At 46.1% G+C, this 19778-nt stretch overlaps 1 protein-coding gene across 1 annotated transcript in view; it reads left to right on the top strand.

Annotated features, from left to right (window-relative positions):
* Positions 1 to 7888: 7888 nt before the first annotated feature.
* The window catches only part of grin2ca (glutamate receptor, ionotropic, N-methyl D-aspartate 2Ca), a 63978-nt gene continuing 52088 nt past the window's right edge, over positions 7889 to 19778 (top strand). Inside the window, exon 1 of the mRNA XM_072369372.1 lies at positions 7889 to 8882. The gene's annotated coding sequence lies outside the window, so the exon portion shown is untranslated. The remainder of the gene's footprint in view (positions 8883 to 19778) is intronic.

Raw genomic sequence — 19778 nt, 5'->3', positions numbered from 1 at the left:
AAAGGCAGCATCTAAGCTGCTAATTAGCTTTTTGTTTGTATTCAGACATTTTCATGCAGACTCAACTAAAGGACGACTCGGAGCAGTAAAAAAGCAGGAGAAAATCTGTTGTGGATAGTCATGCAGCTTACTGTGTGTCTGCTCCAGCCAAATCCATTTCTATTCACCCTGTGGATTATATGACAGGTTGCCAGGGCAGCTCTTGTGGAACTAAAGCCAAGAGAGACACATGCAGATGGATGCTGTGAATGTGTGGAAAATAGCAGGAAACTGTTGATACCTTCCACTTCTTTTATTGCTTTGGACAATAAAGGATCTTTGGAGGAGCAACCAAACTGGAGATGGTGCTCAGTTTGTGTTGTATTGATTGTTTTAAACTGCCTTTGGAGGGCGCTGTCACACTGGCGATGACAGCAGCTGTCCTGACGGGTGCTGAAGATGCACTTCTCAGCCGCTGCATGTGTGTGAAACCTCGAGGTCGGTGCTAACAGGTGACGCCCGCCTGCAGAGGATCCGACTGTCACTGAACGCAGGACGACAGGAGAGGCCGCTCGGTCCCAGATCTCAACTCTCACAAGCTCTCATGACACCAAGCTGCCGTTATTTACCTTAAAGTGCTCCTGGAGTGTTTACATAAAGCAGGAAGGGATCTGTAGCGGATCCTCTGAAAATAAAGAGCTAAAAATCGGAGGAATTTAGAATCGCAGCGTATTCCTGGGATTGTGCAGATTTCCACATGATGTCTAAATGACATGAAGTTAATTGGAAGTGATTTGAAAACAGTGAATTGTCCCAGTTCTGTACCAGAGTCATCCACCTCGATGCAAGGCTGGGAAGCTCCAAGGTCTTCATCAGGTGTGACATTAACGCCACCAGCCTGTGGCACCTTTGGCCCCTGAATCACACAGGATGTGTTCCCCCCCCAGCCTCCAGCTCAGGTTGACGAGGTGCTCCCACACAGCTGATCTGTGCTGGACACGAGGAGCCTGGAGCTGCTCTCTCACCTGGGTCACAAACAGGTGAAGTTGTAGGCCTCATAACATAAAACCAGCATTCTGCGACATACTGAGTAACGTTAGGCAGGCTGGGAGATGGATGAGCCTGGTTCAAGTCCACAGAAATGAGTGCCATGCACAATGACCAGTATTGTGACTCATGCTAACCGCTAGCAGCTAAGTGTCCTTGTCGCTCAGTCGCTCCTTGATCGTGATGGAAGGAGAATTTGAGCATTTTAGACCAACAGGTGCTTAAACCAACAGGTATTTTGTCCAAAGCTTTCTTCAAACATCTCAATAAGACCTCAGAAATGGGCCATTTTGGCAAGGCAAGGCAAGTTTATTTGTACAGAACAATTCAACAACAAGGTGATTCAAAGTGCTTCACAGAGACATTAAAACAGAAGATATAAAAAGCATGATTTCAAATTTAAACAAAAGAAGGAAATAAGAACAATAGATAAAATCAGAAAAAATTATATATATGAGAGATAAAATCAGGAGTTAAAGTATGATTCCGTTTTGAAACTCAAGCTTATTCAAATGCAGCTGAAAACAGATGTTTCTTCAGCCTGGACTTAAATACCGAGTGTTTCAGCTGATCTGAGGCTTTCTGGGAGTTTGTTCCAGACATGTGGAGCATAGAAGCTGAATGCAGCTTCTCCAGGTCTGGTTCTGACTCTGGGAACTGATAAAGAACCGGATCCAGATGACCTGAGGGGTCTGGGAGGTTCATAGTGGGTCAGGAGGTCACTGATGCATTTTGGACCCTTCAGAGCTTTATGGACCAGCATCAGAACTTTAAAGTCTATCCTCTGATGGACCGGCAGCCGGTGGAAAGACCTCAGAGCTGGACTGATGTGCTCCACTTTTTTGGTCTTACATTTTGCTTTGTACCGTAACCCTCAGCCTGTTCAAATCCAGTTTTCACTGTACATGTGACACATATTGCTTGTCAGTCTGTCCTGTAACTGTGACTCCTCAGATTTTCCATCAGTTACATCAGCTGTGGTTGATTGCCTGGCCAGAAACACTGTTCCTTAATATCAGTGACAGTTTGGCTAATGGGTCTGGATTGCGAACATCTCTCCCTTGTGGTTTGTAATTCGGTGAGTTACTGAATAAAAGTAGCATCTGCCTGCTGTCAGGGTTTGTGAGTTTATCAGTAACAGACTCTAAGGCACAGATACATCAGCCTGATTACAGACAAACTAATCCGCTGCATGGGATACGGTACGTACATGTATGTCAGGATAAGAGATGTACGATTCTGTTTTCCTGATTCTTGGTGACATATGGCAGTAAACAGGGAAATGATGATATTGAGGTGTCTGCAGAGGCTGCATCATTCATCGGGCAACAGGTCTCAGGCTGGCACCAGCTCTGGAAAACAGATGCTTAACGGCTTAACAGGTTGTGTCCAGGTTCTCAGGCCATGACTAAAATGCCGCTGGCAGCTGGATGGGAACGCCACACAACCCCAGGACACCCAGTGGACTCTTGGAGAGTCTCATAACAGCAAACTGAGATGCCAGATTCTGTTAAAAACAGTTCAGGGCTTCATAACATTACTCTGTTGTAGTTTCTTAGGATTTACGCTCCTTTCAGAAGCAGCGAGGCAGGACTAAAGCAGGCTGGAGGCACTAAGAGCCTCAGTTTGCCATCGAGAAACCCAGGTTTCAGAGAGTAAGCCGAGATGACACTGGTCAATACTTGGAGTCGACTGGGATAAATTTGGCCTCCCTCCTGGGACACACAATGCCAAGTTTGGCCTTTCTGCTTTCTTGTTTTCTCTTGAAAATACTCTTGAAAATAGCTCCAAGCAATCCCAGACAGACAGGAAGGGAGGGAGCGTGGCTGTGAATGCCAGCAGTTGGCTGCGATGACGTTTGCTTTGCCGTCTGTGATATCGTTTTTGGGTCAGATGTGCTTTTCTGCCATATTGTCCGATGAAGCAGGAGGGTCGGGCCACAGAGAGAGAGCATATGCCTGCCTTCCCCTTTGCTGCCGCCCTGACATGTGTTACTTCCTCCTCGCTCAGCCCACCTGCTCAGCCAAAGCCTTATAATGTCACGTGAACGCAGGCCGACCGCAACGGCGTGCACAATGTGTCCATCTGCAGAGACGAGGTCTTGTCAGTGTTTATCAGATGCTTTTATGTCCAAAAAAAGGTTTGAATGGCGTTCAAATGAAGGATCCTGGAGCTTCTTTTGCTAATTTACCATAAATTACTTTAGTGAACCGAACTCTTTCGTGGTTTTCATATAAATCTGCTACATTTTCTTAAATATTGCAATAAATAAGACAAAAAATGAAACGTTTCCTCCCTGCAGCTCAACTGTGTGATAAATTCACACAGAAACAATCTGTTTGAAGAGTTTCAGTCAGGATTCAGAGCACAGAAACCACACTGGTGAAAGTTAAGAATGATCGCCTCTTAGCCTCGACTTTAAGCTTGTTCTGTTGGAGCTCAGAGCTGCATTTGATATGATAGATCACAGCATTCTGTTACAAGGGCTTCAACATGTTATTTGGATTAAAGGAACTGCATTAGGCTGGTTTAAGTCATAGTTACCTGATATATTACAGTTTGTGGAGTTCCACAGGGTCCTATACTTGGACCCTGGCATACATTTCCAATGCCATGCTGTTGATACTCAACTGTACATATCTATTAAACCAGATTAAACCAATATGCTGGTCAGACTACAAACATGTCTTAAAGACCTAGATGCTTCTGGAGTTGTTTTTGTACCCAGGGAGAAACTGTCTAGTTATATAGTTACTCTAGATCAGGGATGTCGAACTCCAGTCCTCGAGGGCCGCTGTCCTGCAGGTTTTAGATATTTCCCTGCTCCAACGCACCTGATTCAGATGAAATTGATCTCTTGGAAAGATTGTTAAGTTCTGCAGCAGCCTGCTAATGATGCAGTGATCTGAATCAGCTGCGTTGAAGCAGGGAAACATCTAAAACCTGCAGGACAGCGGCCCTCGAGGACCGGAGTTTGACATCCCTGCTCTAGAAGGTATTTCCTTGGCTTCTAGTCCTACTGTGAGGAAACTTGGGAGTTATTTTTGACCAGAATCTGTCCTTTGACTCGCATATAAAACATGTTTTTAGGACTGCCTTCTTTCACCAACTTCTTCAGGTGCTCACAGCCCAGGATTGGAACTGTGGAGCATGAACTTAATGCTGAAGCTCTGCTACCAACTGCCTTATCTGAGTGTCTTAATCCAACTATGAAAGATTCAATAGACCAACAGGACCAACATCTGTAAATGTGTTTTAAAGGCAGTTTTAAACAATTAAACTATTTTCAAAAGTCATGCAAAAGTACTGAATGAGCCATTCTCCAACTTTGCTGGTTGCCTATGAACTGATTTCTCTCTGCAGAGTCCAACATTAGCACAAAAGAGAAAGAATGAAGCCCAACTGCCAAACAGGAGGGTGGCCAACATTGAAGGTCAACATCAGCTGGGTATTCGATGCATGGCAGGACCTTCGTTTAATTTGGAGATCAAAACAGTCCCGGAAACTTGGAAACAGTTTATATCAAACTATAAACCCTGTTATTAGCTTATTAGCATATGAACACAATGATGGTCAGTCAGGTTAGGTCTTGTGTGACATCAGCATTGCATCACATTGCATTCTTTGCTTTTATTAATATCTCAGAGATTTAATCTGTTTTGTTCTAAAACAGCACAACTTTTTACATTCCAATAACATTTTATCGCCTTATCAAGCCAGGAAATCTCTACAGGTTTTTGATCACAAGTAGGGGATTTGTGGACATTTATTGTGCGACAGGGTTGTGAGGCACAGCCTCATCTCTCAGTGCAGCCCTGACAGGCTCATAAAATCCCACTGATGTCTCCCTGCCTGGGAGAAAGGACTCGTTTTTCAAGGGATTCATCCTTAGGGGAGAAATGGAAGATTACTGGCTGCTGAGTGCAAAAACAGTTGGCAGTTACCTTTGTAAGAGACACCGTCTGCAGCCAAGGTAACGTATGCAAATGTGACCTGGAAGTGGATAAAAAAGGTACGACTAAGATGATTTTGTGGCTCTGAAGTGGACAAAAAGAAGTGCAGGCTGCATGATATCACATTAAGAAACAAAGCAAAGCGAATTAGAGATTTGAGGTCTTCTTTCTAAACTGTAGGGGGGGCTAGCGTCCCAATCCAAAGAAGAAAGTGGAGCCGAGACAGCTCAGGGCTGTGAATCTGTGGCAAGGAGACAAGCGCGAGTCACCTGCAGACAGCCAGCACCATTAAAGTCTGCTGGTCTCAGTGTGTCCTCAAAACCAGCCTGACCTTTCTAAGATTTCTGGGTTAAACATCCTGCAGACGCAACAACAACACCGGGCCACTGTGGTCTGAAATAAACCGGCAGGAGAACATGTGCTGGATGATGGTCAAGGTCAATCAAAGCTGCCGCTTTATTTAGCAGCAGTGAGTTGGCTGAGCAGAGATCATTGTGTGCTCGTAATTATCATTTTCAAAGTGTTTCAGCACCTCGGCCTTTAGTTATTTTCATCAGTGCTGAGACTTTACGTCAGAAAGATGCAGATCAGAGAAGAACGTCGGCTGTTTTAATCAGAAAAGAGAGCAACGGCTGCCTGTTTCTGCTGAGCAACGCAGCATGTTTAGGATTAGATGCATTACAAACTACTTCAAACACTCATATTTTATATAAATACATCAATTTGACACCCTCCCTATACTTGACCCATTAGATTGTGGGGAAACTTTTAACTGAAATGACTCATCCGAGTAGAAAGTACAGAAAGATCCATTCGAAGCAGTTCCATCCGGGAGCAATCGAGCTTGCTGTCAGCTTTCATAATGAAGAAATGCGACTAAAATGGAGGAAAATAGCAAGCTAAGCATTTAGGAGAGGACAATCGTTTTCTACTTTGTACAAAGCAGCTGTCTGACCACCCAGGTGGGACACAAGATTCATGCATTTGATCAATAAATATCTGCATGAGTTGTTGGAAACTGAGTTTTAAACCATTTCAAATAATGACGATAAAAAAACTGAAAAAATGCTTCAGAAAGTAGAGCAAAAAGAATTGGGTTGAGCAACCAAAATAAATGTGGGTGTAATTCATTCTGCCATCTTCCAGTGACCCACAGAGAACCGTCAGTAAACTCATTAAAAGGAGAACTGGTCCAGAGAGTGTGTCAGGAGAGAAAACGAGGCTCGGTTCACAGCTGAAGCTTTCCTTCGTTTCTACTCATGAAGGAAAAGTCTGCACCCCTGCAAGCTCTGATTACTAATGAGGGCAGACCGGGCTGACAGGTCCTGGCACTGATACCGATCCACTGGAGGAGATAACACTGCTTTTCATTTCTTCCAATTTAGATTTAGTCATGTGTCTGTATGTTTGTCGATGCTTTCATGCATTACCCACAGATAACCCCAGAAATGTACATTTAAGACTCTTTCCAGCCAATCCAAGTACACAAATAGTCATTTCTTTTTTTTATTTTTGGCAGAAGCGCAACTCGGGGAGAAGAAATCTCTTGTTTTCCTTGACTGAGTGAGTTTAATATCCACTGGAGTACAAACAGCCGGTGATATTACAAGCAAGCCAAGCACAAAACTGACAGCAAGTCGGTGGCAGCCGCCACAAAAAGCTGCGGCGAGAAGTGCTGCCGCCTGCGTTTGAGCCGGCCAACGCCGTCCTACACGGTTCAAAACAAGACGCTGACCTCTGGCAAGCCAACAGCAGCGTTATCGTCACCCCCATCGTGGAAATAAGTGCAATAAAGCCACGCTTTCTAACTGTGGCTCAGCTTCACCGGGGACACATATGGCATCAGATTATATCAGCACAAACAGTACTGGCTGCCTTCACAAATCTTGGTTTGCTGCCCAGTGTTTTGAAAGTACACATCTGAGTTTTTTATTTATTTTAGGGAACTTGCAGGGATACAACTAGACAAAATGCAAGTGGTGTTATGTTAATATTTTAGTCTTTTACAGCCTGAACCCTGAAGTCTGCACACTAATGGAGGATTAACGAGAGCGCGTCACCTTTACCCTTCGTCTCAGAGAACAAAGAGACTTATCGTGTCAAATAAAAGACGATGGAGCTGCGGTTTAAGCTGCCATAACAAAAACTTTACAGCTTTTGATTTATGTTTGTACGACAGTGAGGTTTTCAGCTCATTTCTGTCCGACCCACAAGCAAAACAAGGCTTAAAGCAAGCTTGCTCAGGATGGACTTGCATGAGAACTTTTCTGCAAGATCAGGGCTGGACCTCACCAACACTTCTCTGGCTGAATGGACGAATCCAGACACCAGAGGACTGGAGGCTGGTTCAGCAGATTACTGCCCAAAGGGAGCCCAAAAACACACCGAGCAGGACAATGTTAGTGCTCTCTGGTGGAAAAACTCTGCCATGGCAGCACAAGTTTCAGTCATATCTATATCCCAGATAACAGATGAATTAAAGTGGGCCAGACGCTGCTGTGTTCTTGTTTAAAGCAGAAACATACACAGCAGTACATTAAAAGCTCATGAAACTTCATGAAATGAGCCTAAACACAGGAAGGACAAGGTGAGCAGTGACTCTGTCTGTCCCACAGATTCTTTCAAGGACAAACCTGTTGAGACGTGAGCTGCAACCGAGGCAGACGAGCCGGAGTGTGTGCACGGAGGAAGCCGTGAAGATTCAATAAAAGAAGAGATGAAGCACGAGACTGGAGGCTGAAAAAGGGACCGTAAGATATGTGGAGAGTTGTAGGACGCCTGATGCTCCGGCGGCAGAGCGAGGGAAATAAACGGGAGGGGTGGAGGGAGGGAAACAGAGGAGGGAGGGAGAGGGAGAGGATAAATCCTTACTACATAATGATTAGAGCTCACAAGCCTTTCCTGTGACATGGAATGTAGGAGTCAGGATTACAGCCGGCCAGTAAAGCCAGAGGAAGAGCTCTTATCCGTGGTGGGAGGGGTGCAGGTGGGAACATTTCTACAAAAAAGTGAAGACAAGAACAAGCAAACAAGGTGTGCTTTGAAGGAGGCCACCAAAGAATCTCCAAACTGTGGCAGCTGACTCATATCTGCAACCCTGCTCCAGCCATCTGTCGCTGGCCGCTGACAGCCTCGTCCTGGGCAGCTGGATCGTTCCTCAGAGCCTCATTTTGATGGAGTGGCTTCAGGAGAGCTGCCTGAACCAGAGGAGGGCAAAGGAGGAAGGCTGGGAAGTGAAGGCAAGGGTCACCCTGCAGAATCCGTGATCGATGGAGTACGTGTGTGTGTTTCTGAACTGGGCAGAGATGGAAAAGGACAACTTCAGGATGTGTTCTGAGCTCACGTTTAACACGGTGTAAGTTCAACTCAACAGAGGAATTATCTCTTCTCCAGAGGTGAGCAGCTGGTGAAGACGCACAGTGATGCTCGCTCACGGGTTTCTCCTCAAAGCATTCTGGGACATCTCACCTGAAAGCCTTCTTCTGAGGTAGCCGTCAGCTGGAAACATTCAGCCAGGAGCACAAGTGCAACTGTGGACAGCCACCATTTGTTCATTTGTCTTGTTCCTCCTCCTCTGGCACCTGCTCACCTCCATCACTTCTTCCATCCTCTTCCTCCTTTTTTTTCCCCTCCTCCCTTTTTACCAGCGAGTGATAATGTGACCTTCTGCCAAAATGCTGGAAACCATGCCACCGTCGCAGCGGGCTCCACTGTTGCTGCTACTGAAATAGACTCAAACAAGTGCAGCGAGAGGAAGAGGAAGGGGAGAGGGAGAGGAAGAGAAGAAGGGCCAAAGGGGAGAAAAAGAAGGAAGAGAAAGGAGGAAGAAAAGCAGAATAACTGGAAGAGTAGACACGGGATGAATGGTGACGAGCCAGGGCTGGATGTGGATTGCCAACACAGGTAAAAGATCAGCTTCATCTATCACTTACTGCTGCTTATGTGTCATCTATCACTTGATTTAAAACCCCTCAAATCTGCTCACTTTAAAAACTGAGTGCACCGAAATGTGTTCTGCTTGTTTTTCCCCCCACTGTGTTGAGAGAGGTCTGTTAGTTCTTCAAGTGGCGTCCCCTTTATCGTCTTTATTCTGTCAGTCAAAGCAGAAATTATCAGAGCGCAGAGGATCGGATCAGAAGCAGGACCCAACAGAGTCCTGGGGCTGACAGCGCGCCGCTGTGCTGGGCTTTCATGCTTGTTGTAGGTGTGTGTGGTGGCTTTAACTGTTGCTTTAACTCACCCAGCAGCTGGGAAGATTAAGCAGAGTAGATCGATGCGTCATTGTAAACAGTCGGAGCAGCTGAGAGGGGCTTTGATACCTGCCCGCCGGACCCGAGGTGCAGCTGCGGGGGAAATGGACCCGCCGCCCAGGAGGGACTCTTTAAGATCCCAGAAAAACCAGGTTACTGTCATTACTGAACAGTACAGAACAGTTTATTTCCAAGGCAAAAGAATCAATGAGTCATCACTGATCACTGGACCATTTTAACCTAAATGTATTGCAGCTGCTCATCAACAACTTGTTTCCTCACAGGAAAGAGAAAAGAAGCTCAGCACACGAATGACAGAGCAGTTCATAACTCAGTGGCAACTGTTAAAAGCTCGTAGGACTAGATTAATCGATGTATACACATAAAAATGGCCTTAATGACACCAAGGTCACATGTCACAGAAAGGTAGAGCGGTTGGGGGAGGAGGGCTGCGATGCAGCCACCTCTCTGGCCTCCACAGCTGTGTTTGGCCGGTTCATTACGGCCGTAAACCAGATGTCAAGCTGATAAATAATTAAAGATATTTAGTGACAGGCAATGCTGAGGTCTCGCCGGAGGAAAAAATCTATAATCCTGTTGAGACGTCACTGCCTCCCAGAGGCTACGGGTTCTCCTGAAAGCACATATGAGCTCCATAACTGTTTAAATCAAATCATTTATGGAGGTTATTTCCATTATTTTTGCTGATCATCTTTCACAAACTTTGGACCCTTTAAATAGAGACACTCCCAGCCGGTGTCACTAAATACCCTTCTTTGGTAATGACTGACAAAGAGTCAAAGAATGTGTGTTTTACCAGAGAAGATGAAATGGGAGAAAGGGGTGAGAAGCACTGCAGCCCCAGTTAGGCAGGTGAAAAATGGCTGTTCATTATGCTATGTCAACCATATCCTGAGTTCAGTAATTGGATGTATGTGAGAGTAATGCCAACATGCAAATGCACATGCATGTGTGTGTGTTTGCTGCGAGAAAACAGCGCCACATTGGACCCAATCTCACAAATCTCACAGCACCAAAGCAGCCGTGATGGAAGTTCTGCTGCTGGCCGTCAGGCTGAGGGAGAAGCTGATCAATAACAAGCAATACATGGAGCGATTAAGCTGTTGTGTTTTCCTTTTCTAGCTCATGGTGTATTAATCCCTCTCACAGACCTGCATTCATATCACAGAACTAAACATCTGAAACTGGTCCTGAGTTCTGGTCTTTGACTCAGACGCAGTGACATCACATTTGTCCTTTGCTGCCGTCATCAGTGGCTTCTTCTTCTTCTCGTCAGAACGAGACGATGCAGACGAACAACTGTAAACCTGATTATGCCCGTTACAATTTCATTATCCGGAGCCAAGTGAGAGCTGCCCCCAGCAGCAACTGGTAGCCTTAGCCCTGGTAGCCCCCCTGCGGGGGGCAGGTAGCTGCAGAGGGCAGGTGGCTGCGGGGGGCAGGTGGCTGCAGGTGGCTGCAGGGGGCAGGTAGCTGCAGAGGGCTGCAGGTGGCAGGTGGCTGCAGGGGGCAGGTGGCGGCAGGTAGCTGCAGAGGGCAGGTAGCTGCAGAGGGCAGGTAGCTGCAGAGGGCAGGTGGCTGCAGGGGGCAGGTGGCTGCAGAGGGCAGGTGGCTGCAGGGGGCAGGTGGCTGCAGGGGGCAGGTAGCTGCAGGGGGCAGGTGGCGGCAGGTGGCTGCAGAGGGCAGGTAGCTGCAGAGGGCAGGTAGCTGCAGAGGGCAGGTGGCTGCAGGGGGCAGGTGGCTGCAGAGGGCAGGTGGCTGCAGGGGGCAGGTGGCTGCAGAGGGCAGGTGGCTGCAGAGGGCAGGTGGCTGCAGGGGGCAGGTGGCTGCAGAGGGCAGGTGGCTGCAGGGGGCAGGTGGCTGCAGAGGGCAGGTAGCTGCAGGTAGCGGCAGAGGGCAGGTGGCTGCAGGGGGCAGGTAGCTGCAGGTGGCTGCAGAGGGCAGGTGGCTGCAGGGGGCAGGTAGCTGCAGGTGGCTGCAGAGGGCAGGTGGCTGCAGGGGGCAGGTAGCTGCAGGTGGCTGCAGAGGGCAGGTGGCTGCAGGGGGCAGGTGGCTGCAGGGGGCAGGTGGCTGCAGGGGGCAGGTGGCTGCAGAGGGCAGGTGGCTGCAGGGGGCAGGTGGCTGCAGAGGGCAGGTGGCTGCAGGGGGCAGGTGGCTGCAGGGGGCTGCAGGGGGCAGGTGGCTGCAGGTAGCTGCAGGGGGCAGGGGGCTGCAGGGGGCTGCAGGTGGCTGCAGGTGGGGGCAGACGTTGTGCTCTCTTAGGTCTGACTTTATTAGCTTAGTTCATCAGCATTGATTCCATCTGCTCTGGTTTCTACAGTTTTTATATTCAATCAGGTCGACTTCAGGCTGTACGACAGTAAATTAAAGAAGTGGTCCTGTGCTTAAACCTCGATTTGTACTTAGGTTCTCAACTGGCTCTGAGATCATTTAGTAAATTGAATCATTTTCATCTTTCTGAAGACATTTTGAGCATTTATTGCTCAACTCTACACTTGAAATCACAGCTGAATAATATGCAATGCAAGATTAAAACCAAGCAGCCAAAAGAAACACAGCTTGAGGATGCACTTCCTTCGCTTTGTTGCTGCTACAGGTGAGATATGTACCATCTTATCGTGTTTTCAGCCTCCACACCCAGTCTGTGAGTGCGTCCAGCTCCTCTACGAACTGAAAGGTTTGAGATATCACACCTCAGGGAAAACAAAAACAAATGGGCACACGTGTGGAAACAACTGCTTCAAATAGATACAGACGGACAGCCAGTTGCACTTATCCAGGACAGGAGTGAAACATTTACTGCAGAGGGGGGGGGCAGGATATCAGAGCAATCCACTCAAGGTCATGAGAGAGGAGTAGTAAATTTCACTCAGAATCAGGTGATCAGCTGCATCACCACACGATCCATTCCTCACCGGTTTACAGGGGTCTGACAGCCAACCGTTCGGTCCCAGCACGCCACTCCTCGTCGCGGCCTTCGGATCTGAGAAGAATTTTTACGGCTGCTCGCACCGACACAACAGATACTCCCAGTCCATTTATATTCATGCTGCAGCGCCGCCTGCACCGTCCCGCTCCCGTTGAGAAGGAAAACTGACACGCCGTAGGCTGGGAGAGGGGGGTGGGGTGAGGGCACTGTCAGTCTTCTACCTCTCGTGGATACTGACACCAGCCTGAGCACCTGTGCGTCTGCAGCTTGTAGCACAGGAAATTGATTAGTCTTCATCGTTTGCGTGTGCGCAGCTTGATTTTTACCCAATTAGCCCTGAGCGGGGACACGGTGGGGAGCGTCTCCATGAAGGATGATGACAAAGATAACCCTTAAAAGCAAAACGTGGACAGTGACGGGGGCCCGTGAGATGGCTTTCAGCAGTTTGACTTTGCAGGATTCATGTGAAGAAATCAGGCTGAATTATCTGCGCTACAGGCTAACAAAATGTGACACACAGTGTTCTGGTGGCCCAGCTGGTGGGGGCAGCTCGTGATCATGACGTAGTTTAGGTTTATTTCAGCTTTGCCGTCACACTTCTCCTTTATCTCCTTTTTCCGTCCCTCCTGTCACACCCCATCGTCACCTAAAAAGCAGCCAAAACGCTCAACCGAGCCAGAAAGATGTTGCAAAAAGAAGGAAACAAACTCTTTGCATGAGACTGCTTCTAAAAGTCATTCAAACAAGCCCCCGAGAGGATGAGGAGTCGTCTTCACTGCCCTGGATGTTGTTGTTTTGTCCCAGCAAAAATCAATACATCATCTCCAGAGGAAACTATGCAGGCAGACATGTTTATGACGTGCTCTGATAGCATCCACAGAGTGATCCTGAATGTTTTAGCTGGAATTAGAGGGGGCCGGGGCCCTCTGACTCTCAGGTTTTACAGATTCTGTCAAACCTTGTCCATCAGTCGGTTATCCAGCAGGAAAACCCTAAAAGCAGCGATATTATCCCTCATTGGTTTAGTTTTCAACAATAATTTCCTCCAATTGTGGTGTCAGATTAGAGCTGACTTGAATGAATGCAGGCAGGAAGATGCATGACATCACAGACAGTGATGTGAAGTCCGGTTCCAGGATTATTTTAGGCTAAACCAGAGGCAGTTTTCAGTAGGACTCCTTTCAGAGTCCAGAGCAAAATGTTCAGGGAGACCATGAAGCCCCCGGAGTCTGTGAGGTAACATCAGCGTGAGGCGGAGAGCTTTGAATGACACTTTCTCCTCATTGGGAACAGCTCAGTTGGTCTCATTAGCAGGAGAACTTGATCTGATGGAGGAAACACCGACGAACACAATCAGAGAAAAAGACCAAAATGTCTAAAGTCTGAGACCATTTCAGACAAGTGAAAACACTGAGCAGTGGGTCTGCTGTAAGACAGAATTAGCTTACAGTAACAGGCTTATTAGGTGAGATGGACTCGAGTTATCGATGGAATAATCAACAGAACACTCGAGCATCTAAATAATCGTTCCACCACTTTGCTGCTTTCTGGCAGAGAAGACAGACGGTTTGAGGGGAGTCATGGAAGCCATCTTTGAACAGAGGAGGTCTCAGGTGTCACCTTCCCAGCACCTACAGTGCAGCATTGGCTCTCCTCCCCAGGCAGCTTCACAACCATTCACACCTTGGATCCTGTGACTGAAACAAACAACTCAGAGGTGATAATGACTCTGACGACATGCATGTTGGTCGGTTTGGGGGGGGGTCAGTCAGTGGGTCTACATCAGGGATGTCAAACTCCGGTCCTCGAGGGCTGCTCTCCTGCAGGTTTTAGATGTTTCACTGCTTCAACGCACCTGAATCAGATCACAATGCATCATTAGCAGACTTGTGCAGAACTTAACAATCTTTAAAGAGATCCATTTAATCTGAATCAGGTGAGTTGAAGCAGGGAAACATCTAAAACCTGCAGGACAGCGGCCCTTGAGGACCGGAGTTTGACATATGTGGTCTACATGCTGAGATTAACTGGATTATATCTACAGTTGGGTTCTGCTCCTTATCTGAGGGTAATTATCCTTGGATATATGGCGGTGAATGAATGGAATCACTGGCACAAAGCATGTCATACCCCGGTACCATAGGTGGCGCTGTCCCCATTTCAGCTATCGCTAATAGAGCCACTTCCTGTTGACGTCTTCACCACCAACAGCAACAAACTCAGGCATTCAGAAAGATGGCGAACGCAGAGCGAGATGAAGCTGCGTCCCTCTCCATCTGTGATGAGCTGGTTATGGAACAGAGATGCACAACGGCTTGGATCGAGTTATCTCGGGTCTTAATTCGATCACAAGTAACCCGATCCGATTCAATTTTTGTCAGATTAAGGTCTACATGAGCTGAATAACTCAGTTTTATTGTAATTTAGCCATTAATCCGATCCGATGGCGCTCATGAAACCGCACTGAAAGTCGACAAACGACGTTAAAACAGAAAATTGTGAATTTATAGCGTAATTAAAGTGGGGAATGCAGATATCTGGTGGAAGCTGCACACACCAGCTACTTAAATATGATGCTGAATTAGCACCGGAAACATTAAACAGAGCTGCTCATCACCTGTTTTCACAGTCAAAGGTTACTAAAAAGGAAAAAGTGTGTTTGGATCGAGTTATCTCGGGTCTTAATCCGATCAGAAGTAGCCCGATCCGATCCGTTTCTTGTCAGATTAAGGTGTCTACATGAGCTGAATAACTGATAATCCCACTCAGTTATAAATTGATACCACCATCTAGTTCAGAACCAAAGAAGTCTTTCGATGAGAGGTAGAGAAGAAGAAGTCCAGCTGCCCTTATTCAAGCTCTTATGATTACTATGACCTGGACAAGTGTTAGATGCTATTTAACAAGTCAGAAAGCAACCAAAGTGTCCCTCTGAAGCCAAACATCCATCAAAATTGATACAATCTTTCCAGTTCTGCACCAATATGTGAGAAAATGTGATTCATAAGGACTGAGAACAGAGTTTAGATGGTTTTATCTGGTAGAAAAGGGAGAAAACATCATCAGTGCAACTTAAAGCAAAAGACCAACCACACAAACATGTCCACAGCGCAGATTATCACCAAAGTGGTGTGCTCATATGTGGATTAGAGCGTGTGTGACAGCTGGATCGGCGGCAGGGTTAGACGGGGGTGTTCTGGTGCTGCGCCGGTAGCCGTGGTTTCAGCTTAACCAGAGTCTTACACTGATCTGTATACGGAGGCAGAGAGGAAGGCCCGCCAAACACGGCCGGAGGGCTCCTTGTCATCTGCGATGATGGCTTTACAGTGAGGTCGGACCTCAGGGTCAAAGTGGGAATATTAATGAGAGAACCATGCAGAGAACTCAGGTGAAAGGTGGATTACATCTGCAACAACCTGTTATCTTCAGCACCCTCACACCTACAATCTGTTCGATTTCACCACAGGTCCAGCTGACGAATATATGCACAAATAGATGCAAACGCATGTCCAACATCTGTCACGACAGGCTTGAGTGAGAAGCACGGGGGAGGGTCCTGTTTGTATATTGTCAGGGTCCTGAGGTTATGCTACACATGTTGATGGGGGAAGCTTTGCTTCAGCACTTGATAGGATTTTAAAAGATGGAAAGCTATCTCGTTGTGCTCTGTTACAATTTCCATCTGTTGTGGCGTGTGAACCTCTGACATTATAGACTCAGAAAATCCAGCTGCTCAATTCAGCTCCACTTCCTTCCTGAATATTTAAATTCCTTAACGCAGAGACACCATCCAAAGCCTTTGATTGATTCCTCGTGCAGCACAAGAGGATGTACGAGGAATTTAAAGGCTCCCTTCACTGGTATCTCCTCTCATATATGTCCCATCCAGCCTTAAGTCAGAGACATCAGTAAAGATCACACTGGATTTATTGAGATTTCACACGGACAGGTTCTCGTCCAACGGCAGATCAATCACCGGGCGTGTGGAGCTCATGGAGCGGCGTCCATGTCTTAAATATGTCTGCGGCGCCAGCAGCAGAAGTGAAGAGGAAGCGTCTAACAGAACCTTATATCTGAGTGAGTCTGCCTGATGAGCCTCTGTCCTCAGGGGTCAGAAGAGGCAGATAAATCACGGCTGGTTGGGAATGCAAAGCCTCCGCTGTGGTTCCACGTCAGGCGCAGCTCACCAAGACGCCGACTGGGTCGGACGCCGTTTCATACGGCGGGCTGCCATTTATCACACGGCCATCCAACAGACAACTGCTCCGTGAAGAGCCGGGCCGTAAATCACCAGACAGGCTTAGGGACGGCCAAAAGAAAGGGACTCACTGCAGGAATTTAGTGCTGAATCCTGACCTTGAGCCCAGAAAACAGACCCGGGAGTCTGGTGTGGTTCAGCTGATGTGTTGGATGAGCGGTTTGCCCCACCGCCACCTCAGTTCAAAACCTTTTAACCTCACACTTCTCTCTGCTTCATGCTTAATTATAATAATATAATAATTAGCATATGTTCACACAGCAGAGCATATCTAAAGTTACCCAGCTATCATGCAACGGTTGCATTAACGAGTTCACAATATGCCACAGATTAGATGTTAGTCTGTTTTCAGGATATTTTCTTCATAATTCACCAGCTTTGTTGCATTTTTTAAAAAGGTGTATCATGTGGAAATGATGGAAACATGAAACTAAACTCATTCTTTGCCAAATTTAAACTAATTAAACAGAAGCCAGGCAGGTTAAGCTAATCCACAGATTTTTATGCTAATCTGACTTCCTGTTGCTTCTTCTTCTTCTTCTTCTCCTCCAGCATCAGTGATGTCACACTTAAAGAGACTTTTCATTGTTTTTAACACAAATAAAAAGGCTCAAAAAGGAGAATAAAATAAGAATGACAGGAAAATACGATCATCAGTCTGTTTGGCAGGTGATCTGTGCAGAGTGAAGCTTTGCGAGTAGAACCAACAAAAATGAAGCGGTTCTGGTACTTTGTGGCACAAATGTTGGTGTTGATTAAGCACCCCGCTGTCCCACAGAGGTTTAGCCTTCAGTATTTGTTTCCTGAGGATTCCCACCTGCCAACGTGGTTCCAGTGTCTGATTCGGGGCCAACACCCAACTTGGAACCACTTCTTTCTGTTTAGTCCATCAGTTTTGGACCTGCAGGGACTGGGTCAGGGTTCTGGAGCCCCTCTTATTTCCTGGGACAACCATGTTTGTGAAGATGTTCGCAGATTCATTTAAAAACCCTGCCGTGGGCTTTAATTATCACCAACACTTATTCACAACAGCTGTTAGAACCCAGACTTGTGATATGATGACATCAGTTGGCTGAGAAATGGCTGATAATTACTTTATTCTTTGTTTCTATTGGTCGATTAATCAAACTATATTGTTTCAATTAATTTAACAACGAATAATAACCATGTTTTAGTTGATAATTAAAATCGTAATCTTGATTATTTTGGTCACTATTTCTCTCTAAATTTCTCTTTTCAGCATCTGACCTTCGAGGACTTTAATCAGCATAAAATAAATCTGTAAATAAGCAGTTTAGCTGCTGCAGAGCATCAGTTTAATAGGTCAGTGTTTAAAATAATTCACACACTTTGGGATATTTGCCGGGGACTGGTGGAAACTTCACATAATCAACAGATAATAAATGTTCTTAAAAGGGTCTAAAGCGGCTCTGAAGCTCTAAACTGAAGCTGAATCGGACGTAGTTTCAGTCCATCTTCAAGCCTAACCCATCTGCTTTCTTAAATGTCCAAAGTGCAGACAAGGACAACATGGAAGATGATGATCTGGCTTAAGTCTGGTGGACTTAATCTGATTCAGTTTTTGTAAAATGATCGGTTCATATGCTTTACCCTAAAGTGTGTCACAGCTGGTAGAGAAACTATCATTTTATTTTACTCCGTCTCAGACCGAGGTGTTTCTACTCTATTTTTCTCTCACTATAAGTATAATAATGATGAATCTGCAGATTAATTAAATGGATTTAAGGAGATTAGCACGGCCGTATGTTATAATCAGATCAAATCTATAAGACCGTACAAATATGAAACCTCTTCAAAGGGTTAATAGTGACCACTTTAGGTGCTAATCACAAACATTTGCTTGGAAATTATCGGCCAACATTCACTTTAAATCGAGTTTTTTGTGGTTTAACCCATTCAGAAACCTAAGAAGCTCGACAGGACTGTCAGCATCCACAGAAACCTTTAAGAAGCGTTGCTTCAGGCCATTTCTGCGCTTCATCAGCCACAAAATAAGAACGAGCTGGTCCCCTTTTCTCTGCTAAAACAGAAAAAGAAATGCCAGTTTCCGTGTTAGACACTGTGGAACATTTGGTCTTTACCTCGTATCTTTGTTCTGTGTAAAAAAATCCAGTTTATAGATCTTAAAATCATTCATCACCAGCTCAAAGAGGAAAATGTGTGCTAAGAAGAGCAAAACAGACATCAAACTGATGTTCACTAAGTTTTATGGGGAAATAACAAGAGACGGCATCTGGAGGTTTCAGAGAAATGTGGAAGAGAAGCAAAACGCTTCAGTTTCCAAGCCAATCATAAAGTATTATTATGGAATAATCTCACGAGGTGACACAGCAGGTAATAAAACTGCCTCTTCTCGTGGTTCTCTTGACTTGGATGAAAGGTCACGGACGGTTTAAATGTGGGCTGCCCTCAGCTCGGGTCCTGGAAGAGTTTCACTGATAGTCCCACAGAGGATGAGTTTGTGAACCACAGATCCGTGGACGGGTGTATTGATCATGTGACGGGCGATTGAACAGGTGCTCCAGCTGCGGAGAGGCGCCATGCCCAGAATATAAAGGCGGCGGTTAAACACTGCGCAGATGAGGCCACACCTCTGAGCCAGATGTACTCGCCACTGCAGGCTCACGGTAATGAGCTGCAGGGATGGCGTGGAGGCGTGGAGACGCCGGCGCCTCAGCAGGAGCCGTCTGACAGATGGAAGAGGGTTTTGATTTTTTCTTCTGTGGCTTTCAGGCTTTATGGTCAATATCTGAGCTCTAAACGTGTGCTTTGAGCAAGCCAAGATGCCTCAGAAGCAATAACTGATGGGAAAAAGCTAAAAACAATGTGCATTTATATCATTCTAAATAAAAAAGTATGTATGAAGACATGAGCAAACCTGAGATGAATTATAATGGTGAGAGATTGTAATATCCTCAATATTCAGTATCAGATGCTCTTATAATGTGCTCATGTTGTCATGAGTGTGCAGACTCGGCATTCAATTCATTTTCAATTTATCAGAGCAGATAACATGGAGAAACAGAGGAAAATAACTTGTGATAAAGCCCCTGCAGCTATTCTGACTCAGTCCTCTCTAAGCATGGCTTGACTGGCAGGTTTTTCTGTAAAGAAACTGCTTCCACCATATGTCACCCACTAGAGGGGGATAAGCACATCTTAAATGTTTCTAACTAACTGAGGACAGAACACAGTTCGTTAGAAACTGAGGATGTTTTTCTGTTTATTTTAACTGGATGACCGACATGAAACGGCCTGTTATGTCTCTTACATCTCTGACAAGTAAAGAAATAAGCTAAAAATGTATTATTCATGTGAAG

The sequence above is a fragment of the Leuresthes tenuis genome, unplaced genomic scaffold (genome assembly GCF_036924035.1).
Source record: "Leuresthes tenuis unplaced genomic scaffold, fLeuTen1.0.hap1 SCAF_17, whole genome shotgun sequence".
Classification (NCBI taxonomy): domain Eukaryota; kingdom Metazoa; phylum Chordata; class Actinopteri; order Atheriniformes; family Atherinopsidae; genus Leuresthes; species Leuresthes tenuis.
The sequence above is the reverse complement of the archived record's forward strand: the minus strand, read 5'-3'. Positions and strand labels throughout refer to the sequence as shown.